General features: G+C 40.4%; 1 protein-coding gene across 1 annotated transcript in view; it reads right to left on the bottom strand.

Moving 5' to 3' along the window:
* CDH11 (cadherin 11) overlaps window positions 1–5,504 on the bottom strand; it is a 70,002-nt gene extending 64,498 nt beyond the window's left edge. Inside the window, exon 1 of the mRNA XM_026036509.1 lies at window positions 5,378–5,504. The gene's annotated coding sequence lies outside the window, so the exon portion shown is untranslated. The remainder of the gene's footprint in view (window positions 1–5,377) is intronic.
* Window positions 5,505–25,611: the final 20,107 nt, after the last annotated feature.

The raw sequence follows: 25,611 nt of genomic DNA, 5'->3' as shown, positions 1-25,611 counted from the left end.
ACTACTGAAATGCAGAGCAGAAGTAACAAATCTTGAGTAGTGTTCATGTTAAGTCAAAGAACATTTTAGCCTACACAGTTGGCTTTGACTCTGTATGATTAGGAGCTCATGCAAAAAGGAACGGTGGCTGTAGTAAGATACACAATGCACTCATTTCTATCACATTTGCTAGGGTGGGAGGAAGGAAGAAGGAAAAAAAAACCTGCGCACTGGCATCATAGCCAGGCTGTATCCAAGCTGTTGCGTAGGACAGACATGTGTCGTTAGGGCAGGATAAGAAAACTTGCCCTAGAAGTACTGAAAAAAAATCATATTCTGTGGAATGTGTTTTAAAGAATTACTGAATTTAATTCTTTCTGCTCATCACTCTAGTCTTCACCCACATGGATGACAGATGGGCCTGTGTCACCATCACCTCATTAGGAGTTCAGTGGCTCACCTCAGTGAAACGGTGTGAGACCTTATCTATACAATTCAAGTTTATGTACAATTTCTTCCCAGAAAGGTATTTCCCCACACCTCCAAATTCACATATCGAAGTTCTGTTCAATTTTGTTTGCCTTATAATGCTTCATGATCTACAACTCCATTTTATGTTAGCTTGTTCATAACATGACTATTGTCTATTTGTTGATGAACTATTAAATCATCATTATAACAATGAATTATATCTGAAAAATTATTGCAGCATGATTCAGCAATCACTCTGGAAGATCCTGGCTTCTCCTTTACACTCGGTTACTTGGTCCTTTTTCTTTTAATCCATTTACATTGATTTCTACTACTTCAACTCAGCCTGCCATTGCACTGCAATTAAGAATTCTGATGAACTCTGGCTGATTCAGAAGGGAGAAGGCTCTTACTCACTGCCAAACTTTGGAGAAAAAAAAAAAAAACAAAACACAAAAACCCCTTAGAATTTGCTTGAGCCAGCACTTTAAAATTGAAGAGCTAAATTATGGCTTGTGAAGCCAGCAGAGCTCAGTGGGACTGGGATGTCTCAAGGCCACCGCGTGGCCCAAGCAGGGATGGAAAGGGGCCTCCCGCCCTCGTCAGGCAGCAGTAGGACAAGGTCTCCTTCCCCAAGGGCACTGCTGCTCCACGTATCTCTGAGCTCTCCGCTGCTGTTCCAGCTGTGCCGTGATGTTCTCTGGAGGCCCTTGAACACCACTGGCAGCTCTAGCTCTTCCACCCACCTTGAGCACATGCAGCAGCGTAAGCTACAGGCTCTGCCTCGCAGCACGGAGGACAAGCAGTTAACGGGTCTCCGGCTGCTCTTCACAACTCAGCGCTCCTCAGCAAAGCAGGGCTTATTTTCCAGCATAGTAGCTACCAACTCTTGCATCACAAGTTGTTACTATAAAGCAATTCTCAATTAATACCCTGCGATAGGTGATGGACAGAAAATGGCACAACTATCACGGATGTTTTGGGCACTACAGTCATAGGTAACAGTTTCTGTTAGACACATTAGCTTGTCTGGTTGTGTATCCACCCAAGTGGATCTAACACAATACTATAAAACTCTGCACGTCGTTAGCGGTAGTTTTGACTTCTCCTACGTCTGCAGATCAAACTAGTGACATGGGCAGCCCTCCTTCTTGCCCCAGCAAGGCCCATATGTGGCATCTAGGCAAGACCTACAACAGAGCAGGAGGAAAGGAGATCTCTTCTGTGCCAGTTAACATCTATGGCATCGTGTGTGTCCTTTCTGGTTGGGGTTTGCAGTGATGGGCTGCAACAGTGTCCGTTATTTCTCAAGACATTCCAGGATGCTGGGCAATGATCTGGATCAGTTGCTCTTCCTAGCTCTCCTGTTGCAAGCTCCGCAGACTTACACTTGTGTAGCTAAAAATGAGACCAGACTTTTGCTGAATACAAATGTATTCTTCCCATCCATGATGCCTATATAAAGTATCTCAAGTACTGACAACATTCTTGATTTTTTTTTTGTTTTACCGTATCACTCTTTCTTTAAATCATCTTTAAATTCCTTCTCGCAGCTTAGCAGAGAACGACACTGCCTTTAAAAAGTGTCCCTGCCTTTAACAAAGCACCCGGTCCCACACAAAAGGCGCTGCGGCCGCGAGGGCGGATGCTGCCTATGGCACACGGAGCCCCGAGGCGCGGCACCCAAGGGACCACCCGGAGCCGGGCGACGTCCCCCCGCCTTGGCGGCGCGCGCCGGGTGGCACCGCGACGCCGGCGGCAGCGCCCGGAGCGCGCGGGAGGACGCGGACGGTGACAGGGCGGCGCACGAGGCCGCCCCGCCGCGGGTCTGCCCGCAGCGCCCCCTAGCGCCCGCCGCGCAGCCCCGCGCGCCCGTGGGGCCCAACGGCCGCCGCTCCTGCCCACAACGGCGGGAAACGCCGCCCACGGCGGCACCGGCGACCGGCCGGGGACTCCGCAACATGGAATGGCTTCAAGAGCTTTCCTCGCATGGCGAAAAGAGAACGATGCGTTTAATAATTCTGCGTGCCCTCAAATGAGTGCGTCTCGCCCTTAAATGAATGGGTGATTTCTGAGCCTGGTGACATCCCGGGTCGGGCATGGAACTGCCAACATGAGGGGACTTTTTCCCCTAAAACACCCTGGGAGGCTCAGGAGTTCATGAGTGACACTGCAGAGCAATCCCTGGATGCAACAAATGGGCAGCGCAAACTCAAGGGCTGTTTTAAAACAAATGGGTGCAGCACAGAAAACTATGCACTCACTTTTAAAAATAAGCAAAAAAAAAAAAAAAGAAAAAAAAAAAAAAAAAGAAGAAGAAAGGTCTGGAAAGTATGCTGCTTAACTGCATCAGATTAATTGATTCCAGCTGAGAAGCCTGTTTCTCACACACTAAAGATACTTGGCCAAACATCCAGCTCACAAAATGGATTCAAATGGCTTTAAGGAGTTCACCAAGAGAGTCCACTTTTAGAGCTGAAATTCCTTTAAACTTTTATGATACCTGAGTTAGAACACAGCAGCTGAGAATATCATGGAAACTCAGAAATAAAATATTTGTGTCTCTCAACAGCTTCTTAACCTAAATGTTTCATTCAGCTTCAGCCCATGCAGAATACAGAAATGCTTGTACCTTAAACTACTGGATCTCTGAACTTGATATACATTTCTTGCACTAAATTAAATATGTCAAAAATCATCAAAGTGGCATATGAATTCATGGGGAAATCAGATTACATAATTAAAACATTTTATCAGATAAATTCTTCTAATCTTCATAGTTTCTCCATACTGCTATACTATGAAATATTTGATTTTTTTTTGTTCTGCCTCTCTGCTAGGCCATTTTCATACACATCTTCCTTCTGAAACTGCTGCTGATAAATTGCAATGAGTTATCTCTTCTTTTGACATACTTTCCTGTAGCTGCTTCTGTGGTAATGAAGTAATCTAGTTCTGAGCGATTTTTTTGGACTCAAAACACTTAAAATTTTAGCAAAGTTGGAGCTGATGTAGAGAAGGCTATAAATAGCATATTTTGTCCATACTCATTTCCAGATGCTCTAGTGCAAGGCTGGGCTGGAAATACAAATTTCCTATAGCAGGGCCAAAGCACGAGAGTCAGGAGGAGTAAGATGCCTCTGAAGCAATTTTCTTAAAGAATTCCACATTTTTTTTGCTGTAGATGTAGTTCTTTGTCTGGTAACTTTATTTTGTTCTTTTCCTCCAGGACGACGGAGGTTTTAAAAGTATAGTCAGAAACTTCTGCTTTCTAGAGTCTAGTAACCTGATAAATATTCTAGAAAAAAAATGCCTTGTGCCTTAAGGTACGAAGCTCAGACTTTTTACTGTCATCTCTCCCCTGTTCTTCACTGCCTCTCTCCCAACAACACGATGCTCTGCTATGACAATGTTCCTCACAAGAACACATCTGCAATTCCACTTCCATCTACTTCTGTGTATCTCTCTATAAAAAAATCATCTGAAGGACTGAAGACAATCATTGATTTGTGTTTCACATCTCAGTGGAAAGAACCGATCTCAGGCAGACATCAGATTAATTATTGCAGAATTTCATTATTAAAAGCAAATTTAAGTTAACCAGCGTAGAGAAGAGAACAAAGTATTTACCTGGAGAATCACACAGACTTTAGAAACATTGAAGCAAGCATATGAGGAAGAGAGAGGGAGAAAAGAAAGACATTCAGTCATGCCTCAGTGTTTGCTTCCCAGCTTCCAAATCTCTTAATGCTTTCTTCATTCAAGAATTTCATTATTAAATAACCAAAGATATTTAATTCCTCACTACAGGATTCATAGTCTGTGCAATTCCTCTTGTATCGCCACCACAAAACCAGCAGGAAGAAAGTCTTTCCCAGGGAGTTACTGGCCACTAGCATAGGAAAAAGAAATGAGCATTCCTCCTATAAAGGGCCAATTTCTGAATTAGTGACCTCATTTACTGAAGAGGTTCCTTTGTCACAGATATCTTGGTAGGTAAATACTGTGTTACACAGCGAGACTGTCCTCTGTAGCACTGCTACAAAGGAGATCTCCTAGTATATACCGGCTCCCTGCTCGCCAAATGAATATTTAAAAGAGTACACAATAAAGGGGGACTTCTACAGAAGGTGAAGGCATTTATATGATGATGTCAGATTGCAATATGTGTCCCCGAAGGACTGCACGGGAAGCGGTTTTATTCTAAAAGTTACTGGTATTTATGTGGACTCCCAGCCTGATCTATCGTACCTTCCTCAGGGATGTGCTCGTGTGTACATCACCCAAGAGCCTAATGATTTTTGGACTAGCCCATACTAGAGACAGATACCATTTTGTTACCTTGTGAATGGCAGAGCGATTGAAAGCCAAAAAGAGAAGTTAAAAAATAATAATAATAATAAAAAAAAAAAGATAAAAATCAGCGTCTTTCTCTTTTTTATTCCGGGCAAAGTCGCCTGCACTGCACACACTCATAATTTCTGCATATCCATTTCACGCCTGGGAGCTACCGCGCAAGCAAAAAGCTTCTCAGTTTGGGGCTTTCAATATGTGCTTATCTGAAGGAACATTTTAAGACGGGCAAAGGCTCGCAGCCCCCCTCCCCCTCCCAAGTAAGAGCTGAGGGGAAAAAAAAGAAAAAGAAAATTAAAAAGAAAGAAAAGGGAAAAGAAAAGGAAAGCAACGTTTTCCACAGCGCTGCCTTTCTCCTTCGGGGAAAGCGCCGTTGCCGGCGCTGCAGCCGGCGGGGAGCGCGCGGGCTCGCCCCGGAGCGGGGCGCCCGCCGCCCCGGCCCCGCGCGCCGCTCCAGCCCCGGCTCCGCCGCGGACAAGTTTGCGGAGCGCCCTGGGTCCCCCCTTGCGCCCCGGGAAGCGGGCGGCGGAGCCGAGGCGCCCGCTGCCTCCCCCCGTGCCCCGCGGCCGCTCACCTGGAGCGCGGCCGGGCGCGCCGCTTCCCCCGCCGCCTCCGGAGGAGCGAGAGGAGGCGAGTCCCATTCACGAGCGGAGGCCGGGCAGGCGCCGCAGCATCTTCAGCCTGTTACACTCCACGGGCAGCGGCTGCTGAATGAGGCTCCGAGCTAGCGGCAGGAATCAGAAAGAGGGAGGGAGGGAGGGGAAAAGGGGAGAGGAAAGGGGAGAGGGAGGGAGAGGGAGCAAGGGGGAGTGAAGCACGATTAGAGGAAGGGAAAGGCTGGAGGCTGTTGCTTCTGCTCTGCTCCTTCTGCCTTCCCCCCGCCCCCGGGCGAAGCGCAAACCCCACGAGCAGTGGATGGAGCCCGCGCTCCCGCAGGGCCCCCGTGTCCGGGGCGCCCTCTGAGGAGCAGCGAGAGGGGAAAAGGGGGAGTCAGGAGAACCAAGAAAGGCTAAAGAGGAGCCCAGGGCGCTTTCTGCCCCAGGGCTGGAGGGCAGCAGCCTCTCTGCACCCCACGGCTCAGCAGCCCGCGCTGCACGGCAGGACCGGGATGCCCAAAGCTGCCGGGGCTGCGGGGAGGGAGCGCTGCTGCTGCTGCCACCGCTGCTTGCGGGCAGCCCGCGACCACCCCGCGTGGCAGCGCGGGGCTGTGTGCCCGGCAGGGCTGAGCCACGCGCAGCCCTGGCCACGGCCACCGGGCTCTGCGGCCTGGGGAGCCTCCCCGGCACCGCGCTGCAGCCCGTGCACAGCAGCCGGCCACGCCGCTGCGCTCTGGGCTGGGTCCAGTCCTACCTCCCATTCAGGGAAAGCAAAAGTTTCCTAAGTGTTTTTACATTTGGAAAATACTGGTCTGTTTAAGCTTTGAGGCGCAGGGCTCACTTCCCCCCGCCAGGCTCTCGCTCCTCTCTTGCACACAACAGAGGCCTCCTTTCCTTCTCCCAACACATCCTAGCGAGGGGCTGCCCCTCTCTCCCTCTCACTTTTGGGCTGCCTCAAGCGTGTCCCGTCCGCACAGGCACACAGGAGCCCGCACATTCCCTCTCCTGTCCTCCAGCTCTCACCGCGGTGCCCGCGGCCTAGGCATGGTCCGAGCACAGCACAGCCCAGCAGGTGCCATCTGTGCGGCGCCAGAGCTGGGAAGGATGCAGCAGCCCCCGAGGACAAGGAATTGCTTTCGCTGCTGGAAGTAACTAGCTACATCTCTGTACGAGGACGTTCTGCCTGTCCTCAGGCCACCCATGGCACAGGCTGCCTCCCGCAGACCCGCGCTGCGCTGCCGCCACACCACGAGGCCCCCAAGAACAAGGCTTTTGTATTCGGTGGTTAACTAGCTCTGCCAATAACTTCAGGCAAGGAAAAAAGGGAAAGAAAATGGCACAAAGCTGCCACAATGCAGACAGAAGATTTTGGAAGGAGAGAAGCTGATAAAACAGTGGCCATGGGGCACCGAACGCCTTAATGCAGCACAGGAGCAACTCCTGACCCACATCAGCCCCAGAGATAGTGCAGGAGCCGCCCACCATTGGAGAGCTGTTAGCAAGAATTTAATGGGACTTAACGCCTAAAATTTGCTTCAGTTTGAGGGTTCACAACCTATTTCTCTAGGTCCCAAGGGAGAGGCATGCTCTCCCTGCAAGGTGGGCACACACACAGGAATGCTACAAGGAGAGGAGAGCGCAGAGAGGGGTGGGCTGGTGGTCCCTCACATCACCCCAAAACCTACCCCCAGTAGAGCACGAGGCCATCCAGGAACAAGAAAACCTGGAGTTTGGGTGGAACATGAAAAGGGTTCAAAGCCAGATACACCCTAGGCTGAGCTGAAAGAATGAGGTAGCAAGACAGGCAATTACTTTATATTAAAATACTACAGGCTTTATGTCAACAGAAAGAGGGCTGTGGTGATAAGAAAACTTATTTAGGGAAGAAGTGGTTTTTGACAGAAAATGTGAGGAATACTAAGTCATCAAGAAATAAAACATGAAAAGGAGCACTTTGTGTTTTTTCTGAGGAGGGAAGGTTCAGGAAGGAAGATGATGCACATTAATTTGGAACAACTTTGTTATGATTTTCTTTCCTTTTTTAAGGACAGAAATATGAAAGAAACCGGGAATAAATTTCAGAATAGTTCAACATAGTCCCATTCCAACTCTTTGACTGATTCGCTTTAATGGATACCATTAGTCTCCTGTGATAATAATATGAGAATTACTCTGTTTTCTCTGTGGATACACTGTACTGAGTCCTACTTAGAGCAGTTCTGGCTTTGGGGCTGCTAAAATTGCCAGCAAACTAAAATCCAGAGCAGGGCAGTTGCCTGAAGAGCTTTTTCTTGTCCCCTTCTCTTGCTAGCTTTGGCAGCACAGTGGAGAGATGACTTCTGTAATTCCATTTTTGAACTGCTGAGAGTAGATTTTTCTTTGGATGTAAAGGAAATGTGAAAGCAATTTCAATCTAATTAAGCATATACAATAGGTACCCATAATACTCTCTAGTCCAAGAGCACATTGATCTAAAATGAAAGGTTTCATTAATTCCATTCAAGGAGGCATGTTAGCAAATGAGTGTAACAACATCTGATCAGATGATCTCCTTGAGTTGGTTTCTTCCTTCGGTACCAAAATCTTAGAGTAAAACCAATCAGGGTCTCCCATGAATTTTCCCTCATTTATTCCTCTTCCTACAGCAACCACAGATGGAAAGTCCTAACTGCAAACAAAATGAAAGCAAAACTCCTACTGCGATCTATATGCTTGCATCTCTGCGCTAAGTCACCACTCTGATTACATTAATAATCAGTGTGGAATTCATTTCACCTAACTCAAGCCACTTTAAAATTGAGTATTTATTAGGCTATCCGCAGTACTGAAGGCTCCTTCAGTAGCAGTGCAAAAGGTCTCTTGGGTGGACTGCTGTCTGGAGACACACCTCTCTACGCCCTGAAGGGTTCTCAACAACTAACTTTGATTAGAAAACTATCTTTGACCATCTAAAATTAAGATGAAATGAGCCCTTCTTTATGTTAAATACAGAAAATAAGGAATGGTCAAATCAAGACTAGAACAAGGTGCTGACAAATTAGGACATTTGGTGCATTCCTTTCAGCCATTAGAGATTTCATTTGGACAGTTCCAAACTACTCTGGAGTTATTTCTGCAGAATTACTGCACTCAGTCCCTGTACAAGGAAAATACCAGAAGAGCAGTGAATAGAGAAGAAGGATAGCACCACACATCTGCAGAACTACTCAGCTGAATTTATGCCAGCTCAGCATTCACGTGTGCTTCACAGGACATTGGATGAGAGATATTCTTAGCATATCCAAATTACACCTTGCCATTCCTGCTACACAAAGACTGATGGAAAAGTTGATACAGTGGGATAAATTTCCACTCCTTATTCCACAGCCTGGTGACTCTACAAATGAAACTTTATACCAGATAATACCTTCAAGAAAGGCATTTTACTGTCAACATACATTGTATGTGGACAGTACCAGATTAATTAGTGAAAAATCTTTCTAAATATGGTTGCCACCTCTCATCACAAAAAAAGCTAGCCCTCAGCTAGCCCGCTGCCATGGAAGTCATGGCACAGCAGCAGGGAGAGCCTTGTAGTCTACACTCACAGCTGCTTGAAACCTCGCGTCAGAATGAAATCAGACATAAATAAAGGAAGTTTATATAGATTTTAAACAGTATTTATTTATGCATATCCATATACTTAGGTTAAGAACATCTGTGGTAACAAATCTGTGAAACCTAAAAAAAGGTTCATCTACTGTGGGTTCAGAATCTGAAGTTTGTTAAAATTCTGCTCATTGCTTGGTAAGTTAACACATTTATCATTTGAAAATAAGCTAGCAGAATTGTTTTCAAAGCATCTGAAGAGGTACATGCCGTTCTGCTAATTGAATCATCATTCTCAGAAATGTAGTACTGTGTTTGAGTTGATGAATTTTTCCTCAAACACATGCAGAAAAATCTACGCTTCTGAAGAATCTTGATGATTGAGCTAAAACTCATAAGCAGGTGCCTCATAAGTTTAAGCTGGACATTTGTATCAGTGCACACGTAAAAGCTTGAATTGTGAAACTCAGAAATGAGAAATTTCTGAATTGCGAATTCAGAAACTGAATTCCAGTAAGCCTTTCAAAATTCAAAAATTATCACTATGTCACCGCCTCAATAACTTGGGCATATCTACACTATCAATATGAAAGAAGAATCTTCTTTACGTGTTTTGACCCTGTTTTCTAAAGGGCCTGTAGGTCCATTTCCCATGTAGCCTCCCACAGACTTTCATCCTTCTCAGCTACCTGTAACAGAGATGTAATTTCCTACACTTTTCTTCTCTCCTGGAAAGTACTAGAGATTTAAAAACCACACAAGCAGCATATTGCAAGCAGCAGGAGCTGCTAGCTTAGGAAGGAGCAAGACAGAAAGTAAAAGAGAAGGATGGAAGAAAATTATAATAAAGAGTATTCCTGAGCAAAGTTTTCTTACCAAACACCCTACAATTTCAGCATGATTTTGCTAACAGACAAATCAGAATGCTTCCCATGTGAAAAAGCAGAGCAGAGAGGAAAAAAAAGTCTCCTTAATGACTGCAAAAGAAGCAAGGCTAATGAAAGCCACAGGACTAACACAGTGAGAAGACTAGTATGCAAGAAGACTGAGCTTAACATCTCCTGGGGATGAAACAAGGTTTCTGTACAGTGGAGAACAGACAGCTCAAAGCATATCTAATTCCGTTTCTTTCCAATAGCAAATGTCTTTCTTGTGGAAATACAAATATATAATAGCTGTTTACTTAGGAAATTCTAAAAGACAGGCAAAAACACTGAGAAAATAATAACTTAAATCACAACTGATATAGATGCTACCTCCACAAAGTAAGCAATATAAAAGTCTTTCCTTGGTTATACTTGTGTGTCACTTGAAGTATTGAAACCACAAGAGAAAAGGGAATTTTGAAGTGGGAAGAGGGTTACAGTAAAGAACCAACCGTTAATTATGGAAATGGTGCAATCTTATGAAAAGTGCTTTTCAGTTTTTTTTTTCCCCTCTCCCCAGTTGTTAGATTAACACCTGCAACTTTCTATAAAGGCACAAGCTACACTGACAAACCTTCAACTTGTATCACCTATTCCAAAAGATGACCAGGCTGGGTCTCCTGTTAAATATGGGACTGAGGTGCCTGGTGTAAAAAGAAATTTTGGGTTTGGTCATCAACTCTCCCCATGTACTGCAAAAAGGTCTCATTTCTACACCAGAGCAAAGCAAAACACTTCCCCCTAACATGTGAATGCTGTCTCATCGACGGCATTCCACATTTTATCTTGAGATCATCAATCTTCAACCAAACCCATGTGGTCACAACACTTGTCCATACATAAAACACCACAGGAAGGAATCCAAACTAGCTTAGGCTGCAATACAAGAAAAGTTTTCTCCAGTTGACAGACACATTTTCAAGTCACATCTAGTTTTACTATGACGTTAAAGAGGAGAGCTATCTTGTTTTATAAAACCTACGGATCTGGTTTGGTACGCACTGCACAGAGACGAAGAGATAGTTTTGCCACCATCCGAGCTTTGAGATCATCTTACCCTGATAAACTGCTCAGGATGTTTCAGGACTATTTTATTCAGTTATTAAAACTGCTGGGATAAGTAAGGATGCAGCAGCATTCTGGACATCATCCCATTTTCTCAGCTCTCCTATGACAGACTAGGACTCAACAGGACTAGACGAGCCTGCTTTCAGGCTGCTCATGGGCAGAAAATCTCTAGATGTGCCTGAGTCAACCTTTCGGTTGCCTTAAATTACAGATTTTATGTAATAAAGGACCAAGCTTCCCCCCCCCGCTTTGCCTCAAATATATTTATTAACTCAAATATATTTATTAACAGAGAATAATATCTATAAGGACACTAACTGAAAAATACTGTATGCAGAGTGCCTGCTGACCAATATAGATTAGCAGCTATAAACTCTGTTTATATTTCTCACCTAGTATCTAAAAAATTACAGCATGAAGGAATTAAGGGAAAAAAAAGGCCTAAATGGTTAAGTCAGACAGACATCATAAACTTTTTAATGTATCAATGTCTTTTGCTAATAGGTTTTTAGAAACACAGATCAGAATAATAATTTCTCATTTAGACAAGGTATTATTTAGTTAGGAACTTGAGACTCATTTATTCCTGACACTGCACATTAAAAAGAAATAAATGCGTTTTTATATATGTGTGTATGCACACATATCTGTATACAGCACAGCCTGCATGGGCTGGCAAACAGAATGAGGCCTCAAAATAAATTTCTCTAATCTATTTGACTTCTATTGTTAATGGATAAATTAGCTTACATAATTCATTTAGAAAACAAGCTTGAAAAGACCACTGCATCTTTCTAGAGAGCATACACAGATTGAGCACACGTCCTCCAATAGTAAAATAGAGCAGAGCTAAATACTTAGTAACAACTACAACTTTTAATGCTGCTTGAGTGTTGTCAAATCACACACTTGTACAATTCATGATAAGGTTTGATCAAAAACATGAGAAAAGTATATTTAGAGTTGAGAAACGGAAACTTAAAGTCTCCATAATTTTACTTTTTTCCCCTGTTTTTCCATGCTCCGTTGAAAGAATACCTATTTGTTTTGTTAGAATCTACCTCCACTCTGCTAGGAATCCTTTTTCCATGTATATTGGGCATATCTAACATCAGTTTGCAAATAGTCCAGACTGTGTCCAAGAAGATTTAAGGGAGAATGATGTTCCTGTAATCCCGGCTGCTAACCCCTCTGTACTGATGAACACCAGGCAGTCATCCTTATCTAGCACAATGATCTTTCTTCATTTAATGCCCGCAGCTTGAGATAGTCAATCTTGCCCAGCATGTGCCTCAAGTATTTCAGGTTTTTATTTTTGTGTATGTCCTTATGCTATTCCAGCTGCTCTGAGCCAGTAGTTACTTATCTACCCATACAAAACCATAATCAAAAGCCTTTTTATACAAGTATATGAATGACTGTGTTGCACAGATCCAGGAGCTCAACCACTCTATGACTGTAAATTTTGGTGAAAATTTTAAAACTGAGCTCTTGTATATTGGCTAGGAAAACAACAACAAAATGATAAATGTTCCACCATGTATTCGACTATAAACTACAGACAACAGTGAACCAAGTAAGCTGCCATCATTACATTAATATCAATTTGATGCTGAAAAAAAATACAAAGTCACTTTTGTCTAATGAGCTGAAGTGGGTAAAAATATCACAAAAAGAAATATAGATTTGCTTGACTATTTAAAGTCCATTGGGTTATAATTCTTTAATATTGCTTTTATCATAAGATAAAAATATAACTAGATTTTACAGTTTGTCAGATGAGTCATAACTAAAAATATTAGATGATTCATGTAATAATCAATCACAAAACAGGAAAACAACCTCAGTTAACCTGTTGAAAAATGAAACTATGCTGCTTCAGTGTAAAGCTGCCATGTAGTTTAAAATTTCATTGATCACTGAGTACAATATAATTTCTTTTTTATTGAAAATCCTATGTAAAAGGTATCATCTTATCTGAGCCTAGATGATTATTTAAAGAGTCTGGTGAGTTTTTTCTTCTACATTTCCTGGTAACTTAAAAATAATGTGCGTGACATTTTTAGTTTCATGTACGAATAGGAAAAGGATTATAAACCACAACCTGAGAGGTGATAGCAGACACTCTTGGTAACAATAGGCTTCACTTGAGGCATATATACATATATATGTATATAAATGCAAACTAGTACCAGCATTAAGGCTATATACACATTTGATGGAACATGCTTGCAGACGGGGCATTTGGACAGGGCATGCCCTGCAACTGCAGGGTGTGAGGAAGGGTTTGCATTGATTTCAGAGACCTTTGGAGCCAGCCCAGGGCCTGGCCATGGCCGGAGGTGCTGGCTGAGGTTGTCCACCAAGCAGCAGGTTGATTTCTGCCCCCTTTTCATGTATAACAACCCCAGCAAGAAGCACCTCTCTTCACAATGCACTTGCTGTTTCTTAGCCATTGATTGCTTCTGGTTATTACTTCTGATTATTTACCTGGAGTTAGCTTTGGGAAAGAACCCAAATCTTCTGTCAGTTCAATAACTGAGATGTGTTACTATTTGCCACCCATTTTTCAAACTTGGAAGGCAGATCAACACAGACAATTAAAACATCAAGTAATGTCATTTTTTTTTCCCACTGAAATATTGTGGGTGCTACGCGAGTTGTAGGAACGCACTCAGACTCTGCTGCCACACTGCCAGAAACAACTAGAAGAAAAGTGTTTTACACCTTAAAACTCATCATTCCATCCCATTCATTCAAACCACATCAGAAGAAAACCAGTATAATTAAAAGAGAAACTAGCCCGAATTTTCACTTGAAGAGGGCCTCCTAGGCCTATGTTCAGGTTTCACAACACAAAAAAAATGCTTCACATAAGCCCTCATACTATTTAACACCTCCAAGTGGCTCAGTCCTGGGAGCATTAGAGAAAACTGGAGATGTTCTGAAGTTACAGATCTCTTCACCCATGGAAAAAGCCTTCAGTTGAATGAGTCTACTCAAGCCTCATCTTCCTCCATTTCCCACTGCTGTAGGCTAGGAATGTGGAAGTGCTCCTCACTCAACTGTTTAGCATCTAGACGAATTAATTTCCATGGAAACCAGCAGTTTGCCACTCTCTCCCATGCAGTTACCCTTAAGAGGTACTCTAGCTGCTTTCTTGCCTTCCCTTTTTAGGGGGGTAGCTGTTACTCTGACTCTCTTTGGCTTTTCTAAGCATCTTCTTGGAAAGTGGGTGCTTCCCTGGCATTTCAGGGAGAAGTAAGGGTTCTCCCCCATTGCTCCCTGCTCTACATTGCACAGCAGGCCCTGCTCCATCTCCTGAACTGACCAAGAGGCTCATCTAAAACTTCAAGAGCATATGCACAAGATGGTAAAATTAGCCAATTAGTAGATGCCTTGGATTTTCAAGTCCCATGATTTCAGTGGACTCTCATTTAGCCCACTGGAAGCAAAGTCCTGGTCCTGCCCTACAACAGTTTGATTTTCATACTGCCATATACTGCCATACTATCTCACACCTCCATGCATTGTCTTTTTTTTTTTTTTTTTTTTTTTTAATTTAAATTTAAGCTTGACAGGTTTTTTTCAGCATTGTTTTAAAATTTTACATTTCACTGGTTGTAAAAGGTAATAGCATTTCAAATTCTGATTCAAGAACACCAAAACCATAGGATACAATATAGGAGAATTGCAAAAGAACGGATGAGGTATAGAAGCTACAGAATGTATCTTTTCAATTATTTACCTATCCTACCGATTAGACCCAAAAAAATTTAACAAACCTTCTGACCACTGAAGAAATAGCAACAAGACTATACAATGCAGCAATATTTACACTCACTGTTTCAATGAGCTAAAGCATAAGGGTGATATGCCAGATTCTGTTCTCATGCCATAAATCCCAAATAACACCATTAGCTTGCTCAGATTTTACATGGACTTCAGGAGAGTTACTTTGAATTTACATCACTGTGAGACCAGGATCACACTGCTGAGAGGATATTAAAAGGAGATTAAACATGATCTTAAACAGTGATATCCCAGGAGATCCAAGGATTTTCAATTTGCAAGATTTTACAACTGTCTGAGAGTTGGATAAATTTCAAATGCGGTTGCTGATAAGAGCATTTGCAGCTGCCAAAAGAACCTGCTTTAAGGACCTGAAAGTTGGCAGACAAACTGAGCATCACAGAGGAGGGTAGCAGAGCAAGCGCCGCGAAGGCCCCCGTGCTTCCGAGGACACACAAATGTGACTAGATTCACAGGACCTCACTCATTGGCTTTGCTGTTTTGCACTCATTGAGTAAAATTTTGAGCTCAGGATTAAAGCGTAGCCACGTGTATTTTGATACCTAAGGCCACGGTCCTTGAAAGTGTTCAGCTACCTAATTCCTACTTACATGAGTCCCTCGTATTGAAATCAACCCAGTAATCTTTTCAACATCCTAGCCTAAATTAATTTATTTCTTGCTTGGACAAGACTAGTATTCAGGCACTTTTATGTCTGAATATTGATTTAAAGAGAGAGAAGCTGCCTCATCTTGCTTTCTTCTATTCATCAAACAATATTCCTATAGAACTTTATGGATTTTTTTTTCTGCGAGTTTGGGTTCTTGCATTTTTCTTACTGCTATTTGCAGGATACTCAACAGCATCATTGAGATGAGTTCAACTATCTAATCTGTAATTCTTCAAACCGAATTATAGAGCATGATTTTATAGAGGGTGATACACAGAGGATCATTCTCATTTCATTTAAATTAATTTCTTGTCGGGTATAAGAGGACACACAATATCCATCTTTCTGATACTCTGAAAGTCATAGACTAAAGTTGATAAATATTCCCAAATTAATGAGAATCCCAAAGAACTGATTAACAGATAATGAACTGTATTTTGGTACTGATCTACAGATAAGAGATTTCGAGATTAAAGTTCAAAAGTTGAATACTGCATTCCCTAGCCAATGTGTCCAATTTGGCGTATTCTGCATCCGTTTGCCCATGCAGTCATGTATATAGTGATCAGACCTAAAGCTGACTAGGTACATATATGCTTTCTGAGAACGGTGATGATGGCTGTGGATGAAAACTATTGAATAACACCCACACAAAGTAAACACAGATTTTTTCATCTTTAACCTCAAAATGCAAGCCCCGTAAATCAATCTCTTGGGGACTGGCTGCATTAGCTGAAGTGTTCAGTTTTTAAAGATACCAAGACAATAATTTTAAATAATATAAACTGCATATAGTTAGCTATGCACTATATCACAGAATAATTTGAAGTGGTCTGCAAGTTCTATTGCCCTTAAATTTGGAGGAGAAAAAAAGTCTTAAAGCATTTTGTTTATTCCAGAAGATATTCTTCAACATTTGGAGTACATGCTTTAGTATGCATGCAACATGATGCAGCAGAGCCCAAGTCGCCATTTCAGATAACTGTGCATCAGATTTTCTGAAAGAAAATGATTTTTTTAAATAAAAAGTAAAATAGTTTTTTACTATCAAAACAATACTCAAAACAATTAAGGCTTGAACCAGATATAAAGGCTACAGAGGCTGATATAAAAGACAGTAGAGTCAAATCCTAGCACAATTTCATTCTCTAGATACAAAGTTGTCACTGGGAAATACAATACTGATATTTTTTAATTACAGCAAAATCCCCCCGAAGTATTTACCGTACACTGAAGCATCTCCCACATGACCTCCCTAACAAATCTATTAAATAAAACTTATTTTTGCAGTAGAAAATGCCTAGTCTGTGCAGCTTGCCACTACATTAATGACCTGTAATGCATTTGACATCTCTGTCCTAAAATCAAATAGCCCTCCTAACATTCAATCTGCTGATTCCCTCCTTGCACACACTATTTAAAGGATTTGACACTTCAGCTTTCATAAAATTCCAATTAAAATCCAAATTAAAGAAAACAAGTTTTTTTTCAGCACAGAATATTCAGAACTTTATCCAATTTAGATATTATTTTTTATGTATATCTTTATCAGCTACCATTAACAGATTAACAAAGTTTTATTTGTTATAAATGAGGATAATAAATTTAAGGTTTTTGAACTAAAAAATAATTAGTAAATTGACATTAAATAGTAAGATCGTTTAACTTGGGGGAGGGAAGGAAAAGTCAAAGTACTGTTTTCATATATTTTAAAAATGCATGAAAATGTTATTTTTAAATGAAAAACAGAAGGTGAAACTTAACTAAATTAAAATGTGAATGCTACAAGATTAAATCTAACTGTAGTGACCTCCTGGGGTACAATACAGCATGTGATTCAAATGTAAAAATAATTTGGGAGTTTCATTTCAGTGAGAAAAACTAAATGCTTAAATTGTTTAATGATGTACAAAAATATTCTGCTGAACTTTCATATTATGAAGTTCACTGATTTGATAACAAAGTACTTTTATGACTTTGCTTTTCACGAACTCATGGTTTGCTTCCTATGATAATGCGTTCACTCTAATCTTTTATTCCTGGAAAAAAACCGCCTATGTTTATTGATCGTCATACATATTAGGTATGTAACATGCAATGAAATGTGAAAAGGCAGCAGCTGAAATGTGTGAAAACAAACATCTATAAACGACACAATCACGTCTGAGCACACATTTTGACTTATTCATGGTGCAGACTACATGACGTCCGATGATTGATGAAGATGGTTAAGTGAAGTTCTATTAAAAGCAGTGCAATGTTCAAGATAACAAGGTTACCACACTATTATGTATTTTCTGGATGGAATAGCAGGTAAGCCTCATTGACCATCAAAATACTGTATTGTAATCAAAGTCCTTGAAAGCAGATATTTGAAAACCTGTGTATCTAAATGACAAAGAGAGACAGGACTAGCGAATCTATTGTCATATATTGCTGTATAACTAGGAAATCATGGATGCATAAAAATAAAGGCGGAAATTATACATACTAACTTTTGCTCATAGTTACATAGTGGAGTTCTTCCACAGAAAACAAAAGCATTATATTGTCTTGTAGTCCTGATGAGATGTGCTCAGAAAGAACTGAGACACGATCCATCTGTCAAAAACAAACACCTGCCCTGAATGAAGAAACAGAAACACAAAACATAAGAAAGCCATCAAACACAGTGCTACCAACTCGAACCATGAAAAAGAGAAGGTCGCCACGGTCAGGGAAGAAATTTCCTTTCCGTGTATTGAATAATTAAACATGGCTGCTTTCCAAAAGAAAAGGTCTTGGGTCCAAATCAGTATTTTCTGAAAATATTCTAAAATATGCGCAACGCCTGGTATAAACAAAGGAAGAACTAGCACAGATCTAACCACATTCCTAACCATACCAATTTACAGAGGGATGATCCAGATCAAGAAATGGAAAGAACAACTCATAATCTAGACCAAAACAAAGAGCTACAGATTTTAAGAGCTATATTTTGAAAACCTATAAACTGCTTTCCCAACAAGCAAAATACCCTAATCCCATTAAAAATAAATGGTAAAACTCTGTCCCCATAACCAAGTGGTTGTAGTGGAACTTGCCGTTCCTCTCCTTTACAAGGATATTGCGAGGCAAGATTCAGAATGTCTGTAAAGCGCTTTGAAATCCTGAGACGAAAGATGCTCAAGAAATGCCAAGTATTACCACCACTACCTTATAAAGTAGTAGTATCATTGCCATCAAACAAAGTGCCGTAGGAAAGGACATTTTTACACATGAATTAATTTGTGCTTTTAGGAGCTCATGTTTTAGAATAAAGCTGCTCTTACTATTATAACCAAACCTGAACTCACCTACCCACTGCATTCACCTGCCCTTCCCACAATTTTTCCCAAGGTTCAGTTGTACTACATGGGTAACCTGTCACTTCTACTCACTCTTCTAGAAGTAAGCAAGGAAATCAAGGTCTAAAGGACTCTCTCTCTTTTTTTTTTTTTTAATGGATCTTAAAACTAGAACGTGACAGGTGTTGTTTTCATAGGTGTTGGCTTTGGCAACATTCCTGAGTTGAGTAGCATTGAAATTCAATTCCTGCTTTGGTTCATTAGAATATTCAGCAAGTTAGTACATTTATAAATCATAATTAACTATTCTCTTTGGTTTTGTTCCACTCCAGAACTGTTTTGCATTTGTTTTTTACTGTTTAGGGGCAGAGAGTAAATGCGTATATTAAAGATTTTGTTCCTAATTATTCCCTCTCCTGGATAAAAGCAACTTTTATTGATTGCAACTGAAGTCATTTGTTCCTGCCGGCAAAGGACCAAGCTCCCATCATTTTTTTCTCCAGGTTAAACCCAGACAACATTACTAACTTCAATAGCACTGTCCAGTCTTCACGTATCCTGCCTCTTACAACTTTCACCTATGGCTATTAAATTCTGGTATTAATCCACAGACTGTATTGAAGTCCATGAAACTGTGCCAGTTCTCATCTGCAGAACAGTCTGCCAATTTTCCTAGCATCACACCATCACAGAAAAGCTCTACCAGACTCCTTGTTTTTATCATGAAACAGGTTATTTAAATCATGTATATTGTATTGTACACTTTAGAAAAAGCTTAAAAAGCCAAGGCAGCATAAGGAGTAGATTACCGTATTACTTACAACATGGGGGTGGAATTTACATGTAAATTCCTTTAAGGAAGGATAGGTTCTTTTTGCCTTCATAATGCTCCAGGTAACTGTAATTCTTTGTTGAAACAACACATCAGATATACAGAAAAAGTTTCCATTAGAATACACTGGAAACTAACATTTGTGTTACTTTTAATAGGACAGACTATTATATAGAGACTATTTTTGAAGCCTTTTTTGTTGCTGTTTTCTTTCCTTTTTCTGCTGGCTTGGAACATGATTATCAGCTTTCTTAGCTCTTCTCATGGGATGGTCTTGGGGCAATCAGTTAAAGGACACAAATGCCAAGCACAAAGGGTGAAGAGCAGATACCACACTGTTCTCGCTGGCCCCAACCATCCATCACAGCAAACTGGACACACGTGCTCATTGTTCAGAGGAGTGACTAGCACAGTGCTAATCCCATCTATTAAGTGATTAGCAGAGTGTTAAAGTGCAGAGTGAGGAAGTCGAGGACTTTGTTTCAGGGTAGCTCAGTGTAACATCTCCACACCACAGACCTACCTACCACAGCCTGGCCTTGATCGACTGTTGCCTGCCTAAGTCTCTTGTTATAGCCCCACATCTGACTAATGCTTCCTAAAGCATGACCGCCAAAAGACTAAGCACAATTTAAAGAAATCTAATAAATAACAATGTATTTTCTCCCTTCCTCATACCAGGACCAATTATTATCTATACTCCACGGCCACACAAACTTCATTCCCCATCTAGAGGAGCAATGTGGAACACACAGGACGTGCTGCAGAGCTCAGAAGTCAGAGAGACCACAGGCAACTCAGACTGGACAACGAATTCCACAAGCACCATCAGCTCCCCCTTGTCCTAGCAGCTGGGAAGAAACAGCTGCCTATCACTGCTTCACATCTTGCAGGAGAGTTAAGGAAAGTCATGAAGTACACAAGGAAATCAACAGTGCTTAAAGTACAATCCACTCTCCACAACTTCTTATTTGGATCATTCCTCTGATTTAGAATAAAACTTTTCCTTTCATGCTGCTGTGCAGGTCACCACTGCACCCACTTAAATTTATGTCATTGGCAAAGAGAAGTAAGCTGTTTCTTCATGTTGATCTTTGTCCCTCTTCACTTCACAATGTAATTATAAAAAAATGAAGTGCTGTTCCCTCTGAGAAAACTTAAAGACATGAAAAACTGTCCAAGTACTGCACTAAAACAATATAAAATGAAGGAAATAAAAAAGTATGGTAGAAAACTACATATTGCTGTGTCTGTTCAAAGCACACACTGCCTGAAAGAATCCAGTATGAATGTAACATTGAGGTGACCTACAAAAGTCATAAACACCTGATGTTTGAGCCACAAGATAGAAGAAAACTAGGCAAGACATCAAATGCAGTATAAAACAGTGAGGATAATAGCTACAAGGCAATGTACAAAGGTGAAAGAAAAGAGAGATTACAGCAATCCTAAAATAAAAAGGTGTTAATTGCTATTCTGCTTAAAAGTATGCAATTTTTCTAAAGCATTCTTACTGGTTATATTATTCACATTAATACAGAACAACAGCATTTCAGATAGAGGACTTCAAATACAAAGCTAAATAAAATAAAAGCCAAATAAGAAAATATGGAGCATTCTGAGTAAATTGAACTCATCTGACCAGTTTTAGAAAAAACAAAGCATGAGATACTAATACGCTGTCTTTAATCATCACATCATCCTTTGTAAGCAATGTCTTAGTGAGTAGACTAACATGATTATTTGTATCATTTAGCACAACCATCTGGAGACAAATAAAATGTTTTTAGGAGTCTCTGGGCTCATTCCTTTATAATGCAAGTCTAATTTTGCCTAAACTATCACTTTAAAAATGAAAATGCTTGCTTTCTAACTAACTATTATATTTACTGTTAAAATAAGCACATTAAAATGCATTTTCTTCTTGAGTTTTAGATATCATGTTCCTCAATCAACAGAAAATTGCAGAAAATACATCCTTAGCTGTTCAGGTTTCAGGAAAGTAAAAAGCACATGGTAACTTTGGAGTTTTTCCTATACCTTTACATCCCTGTTAGAAAAGCTGAATAAAAACTAATTTTTCCCTGTGATTTTTCTTGCATAAGAATGATTTTCTAGTATTAATATGAGACTAAATAGCACATGTCACTCATGCTCCTATCAAGAGCTTTAGTCATATAGGTTTTAGCATTTAAATATTTTTTTCAGCAAAGCCATAAAAATCCTTAGTTTGACAGCGTTAAAGGGTTTATACGCACTAATACATCCACCCAAACATACTTGCTCCATCTGTACCTGTTCCTATCGACTAGCTCAGTGCAATATGAAAAACGCACAAATGACCAAAATTAAGATCTTCAGCTTAATTTCCTCAGTCCAACTTCTTTCAGATTGGAGCTTTTTCTAGACCTCTCCATACAAAGCAACAGTTGAGTCCATAATATCCCCTAAAATTAAAGTCAGAATTATTTAAAATTTTGGAAAAGCCTCACATGCAGGGTGGTAGGTAAGGACTAGAATAGTGATGGTGATAGATCCCTGGCAATAAAGGGAAGTGGTGCAACCTTAAAGAAAAAGATTGCATACCTACTTTCCAGTTTTGTTGCAAGGCTGGATATCCTATTATACTTACCAGAGACTTTTATGATTTCTGTTCTGCAGAGTATAAATGTCTGCTTATCAGAATTAATAGCTATAAGTATTATAGCTACTCAGAAAGAACTAGCAAAAGTGTTGTAAAGCATTAAAAATATTAACATTAATGTTTAAAACAAACAATGCTTATAAATGAAACTGAAATTAAATAAAAAATCTTTATAGTGGCTCTCTATTTTAAGGAAATACTTGAGTTTCACTCTCAGAAATGCTCTTAGGAAATTCATTTAGCGTTTCTTTTGTGTACCTGACTATGCACATTGAAAACGGTGTGGCCTCCACAAGATGAGATAATCCTTGGAAAAGAAAAGAGATGGCTTAAAAAATCAGGACTAGAGCCAGCCCCCCGTCCCAGAAGCGCTGAAACGCCCAAGCAAGGCTAGAATTTACTGGCACCGCTTGCAGAACCAGAACAGCACTGCCGTATAATTACTTTGTCTCACTCGTGTCAGCGTGAAACCTGCAGCGACAAATGGAGGGCATGAAAGAACCAACGCTACTTTTTACAGAGGAATAGTGTTACTTGCATTCTCTGATGAATGCAGCTAATAGACAGCAAGCTTGGCTGGGGAAACTCTAACTGTATGTGACACAACATGCTGAAAAGAGACAAACCCAAATAGGGCCCGTAGCTGTGACGGGGAACGGGACACGGCTTCACGAGCAAGGGCGGAGGCTTCAGCTCTTCCTCTCGGCATCTTGGGGCCCAAAAGGGTAGGATTTCACATCAAAGATCAAACTAGACCCACACAGTCCTCAATTTAAAAACACTTTCTGATCACCTACTCTCCACTTATGTGCACATCTTCATAAGTGTCCGCACTGCTGGAGAAGTGAAAGAATTCCCTTCATCCTCCCCCTTTACTAGCAACTGCTACTGTTCTCCACACTGTTTTTTTTTAGAGAGAAGAAATAGGATGGCAAAAGTCTAATATCTCTTTTTAATACACGTTATATAACTGGCTTATATTTTCAACACTAAAATTCCTTACCAGCAAAATATATGTTTAGGTGCTCTAAAGTATGTACCAGGCAGTCAAAGTCTGAAATTACAGTCTGATATGTTTGTGTGCCATACAGATTTCAATACATATTTCAAAGGTACAAGAAAATAAAGATATTTTAAAGTTATATAATTTGGCTCTTCATACTGAAAATTTTCTTTCATACTGAACTAACGAATGTTGCTCTAATTAAAATGCTAGTTTAGATTTTTTTTGTGATTATCTGATGCTCATGTTTTGAGTCAATGCTCATTGACTTTGACTTTTGTAATCATAAATATTTGTCTTTTTTCCTGGATGAAAGAATATACAAGGATGCATTCACAACAAGTTTAGAATAAATAAAATTAGGAGGCAAGTGCTACCTACAGAAATGGGTATGAACAGGCTTGACAAGGTCAGTTAATATGGCAAAACTGTAAATGCCGTTTTATATAATATGTAAAGCCAAGTTACATAATATTAGGAAAAAATGCCAATTTTGTAATATGCAGTGAAAACTGCATGGCACACAAATACACAAAATGATTTACAAGTTTTTTGAATCTCAATTTCTATGACTGGAAAGACTAAAGAATGTTCTAAGAAAAAAGCAGTTTTCCTTGTGTAAATATGTACAGCAGATCTCCACCAGTACGATCTTCACACAACAAAAACTCGTGCTGCTACAATGCATTTCAGCCTCTTCACAAAGGCAGGTGTCTATTCAAGCACTTGTTAAAATTAAGCATGTCAATTTGAGCGAAATAAAAATTAGTTTCAGGTTAGAGTTGCTCATAGTGAAGGCAGAATTCTAGTCAAAACACAGAAAAAAAAATATTTTCCTGGACTGAATAATCAGCTATATTGTTTCCTTTTTATTTCTTAACTCACAAATTAGAAAAATGCTTCCTCATTAGAATATAATCATGAACATACACTAGAAAGATCTAAACCAAAGATAATCCCTCAGTAAGCAATGAAAGAAACAGATTTTCAGAGATAGGATTCTGATTTTGTTCTGTATATACATAATTGCAGCTATGGACAAATGACAAAACAAACTGCCACAAACACCTGCAGCCAATCCACTTTAAATAGGACAGTCCTAAAGTTTCAGACTCAGCCTCCAGTATACTTAAGTGACAATCCAGCAGAGGAAAATAAAGCAAACTACAGCCATCCAAGCGGCTAAGGATATAATGGTTAAAAAGGCAGGGAAATATGCTGCACCACATCAGTGATTTGATAGACACTTTACATAGAAACCTGAATATACTTAAACTTCTTAAAATTTGTATATTATTCAACAAAGCACCTGTTTTGTTGTCTTACCTAGAAGACAGTCATGAGAAATCTCCCAGGGTGCACAGACCCAGTACAACATGCAAATAATGCCTGATATTTTGCTTGGAAAGTCTGGCTTAGCAAATTTCCAAAGAAGCCTGTATTGACTTAGCACAGGTGTCACCTGTAGGTAGGACAAATTGTTTTCCACATAGCACCAAAAACCCGAGTGGAGCAGGGAAATGACACCATTTAAGCAACACAGAGCTTAAGTAGCTCAAGTTTATGCCACTCGGGTCATGTACATGCATTAGGCAAGCCCTAAGCTATGGCTAAATGTCAGAATTCAGCCGCCTTTGGGGGAATCCGAGTACGGAGAGGTGCATAAGCACAGGCAGTCTAGCATATATATTCTTCAAAGCTTTTCTTCAAGCTCTGAGCTATAACCTAACACTGTACTGACCAATCTACTCCAAGCTTTGTGCATTTCTTGGCATTAAGTCTCCTATTTTCTCTCTTTTTTTTTTTTCTTTTGGGATGAGCAGATGTGATGAACATGTGGCTATCAGAAAACTTGAATTTAACTAACCACATTGAGGGCATGACTTTCTATCCCTCAGTTACTATTCGGAGGAAAAATCTAATGAAATCCAGCAGAGAAACACAACAGGTAGAACTTAAGAAGAAGAAACTTGGCTAATAAGTAGTTACTGCTATGAATTATGATATGTGTTTCTCCTCTTGGACGAACTGTTTCTAGAAATTTGCTGAACATGGACACGTTTCTGTGACGGCGCAAGTGGAAACTAGTCAATCTGAGATGGCCCAGCAGAATATGCAAAATAAGCTTCAAAAATCATAAAAATGATCCCGCTATGAAGGCTGTGCACAATTCCAAATGGAACTTCACTTACTTAAAAACAAACAATAGTCTGTTAGAAGTTGGCATCATTCCCAATAATAATATTTAAACAAGACAAGACAGAATACAATATGCACAGGCATCCTCTAACTATTTTTAAGTGACATATTACTGTATACTTTATGACAAAAGTTCAACTAGACTTGTCAAATAACTTAAGGTT

The sequence above is a fragment of the Nothoprocta perdicaria genome, unplaced genomic scaffold (assembly GCF_003342845.1).
Source record: "Nothoprocta perdicaria isolate Ctin4 unplaced genomic scaffold, notPer1 scaffold_18, whole genome shotgun sequence".
Taxonomy (NCBI): Eukaryota; Metazoa; Chordata; class Aves; order Tinamiformes; family Tinamidae; genus Nothoprocta; species Nothoprocta perdicaria.
The sequence above is the reverse complement of the archived record's forward strand: the minus strand, read 5'-3'. Positions and strand labels throughout refer to the sequence as shown.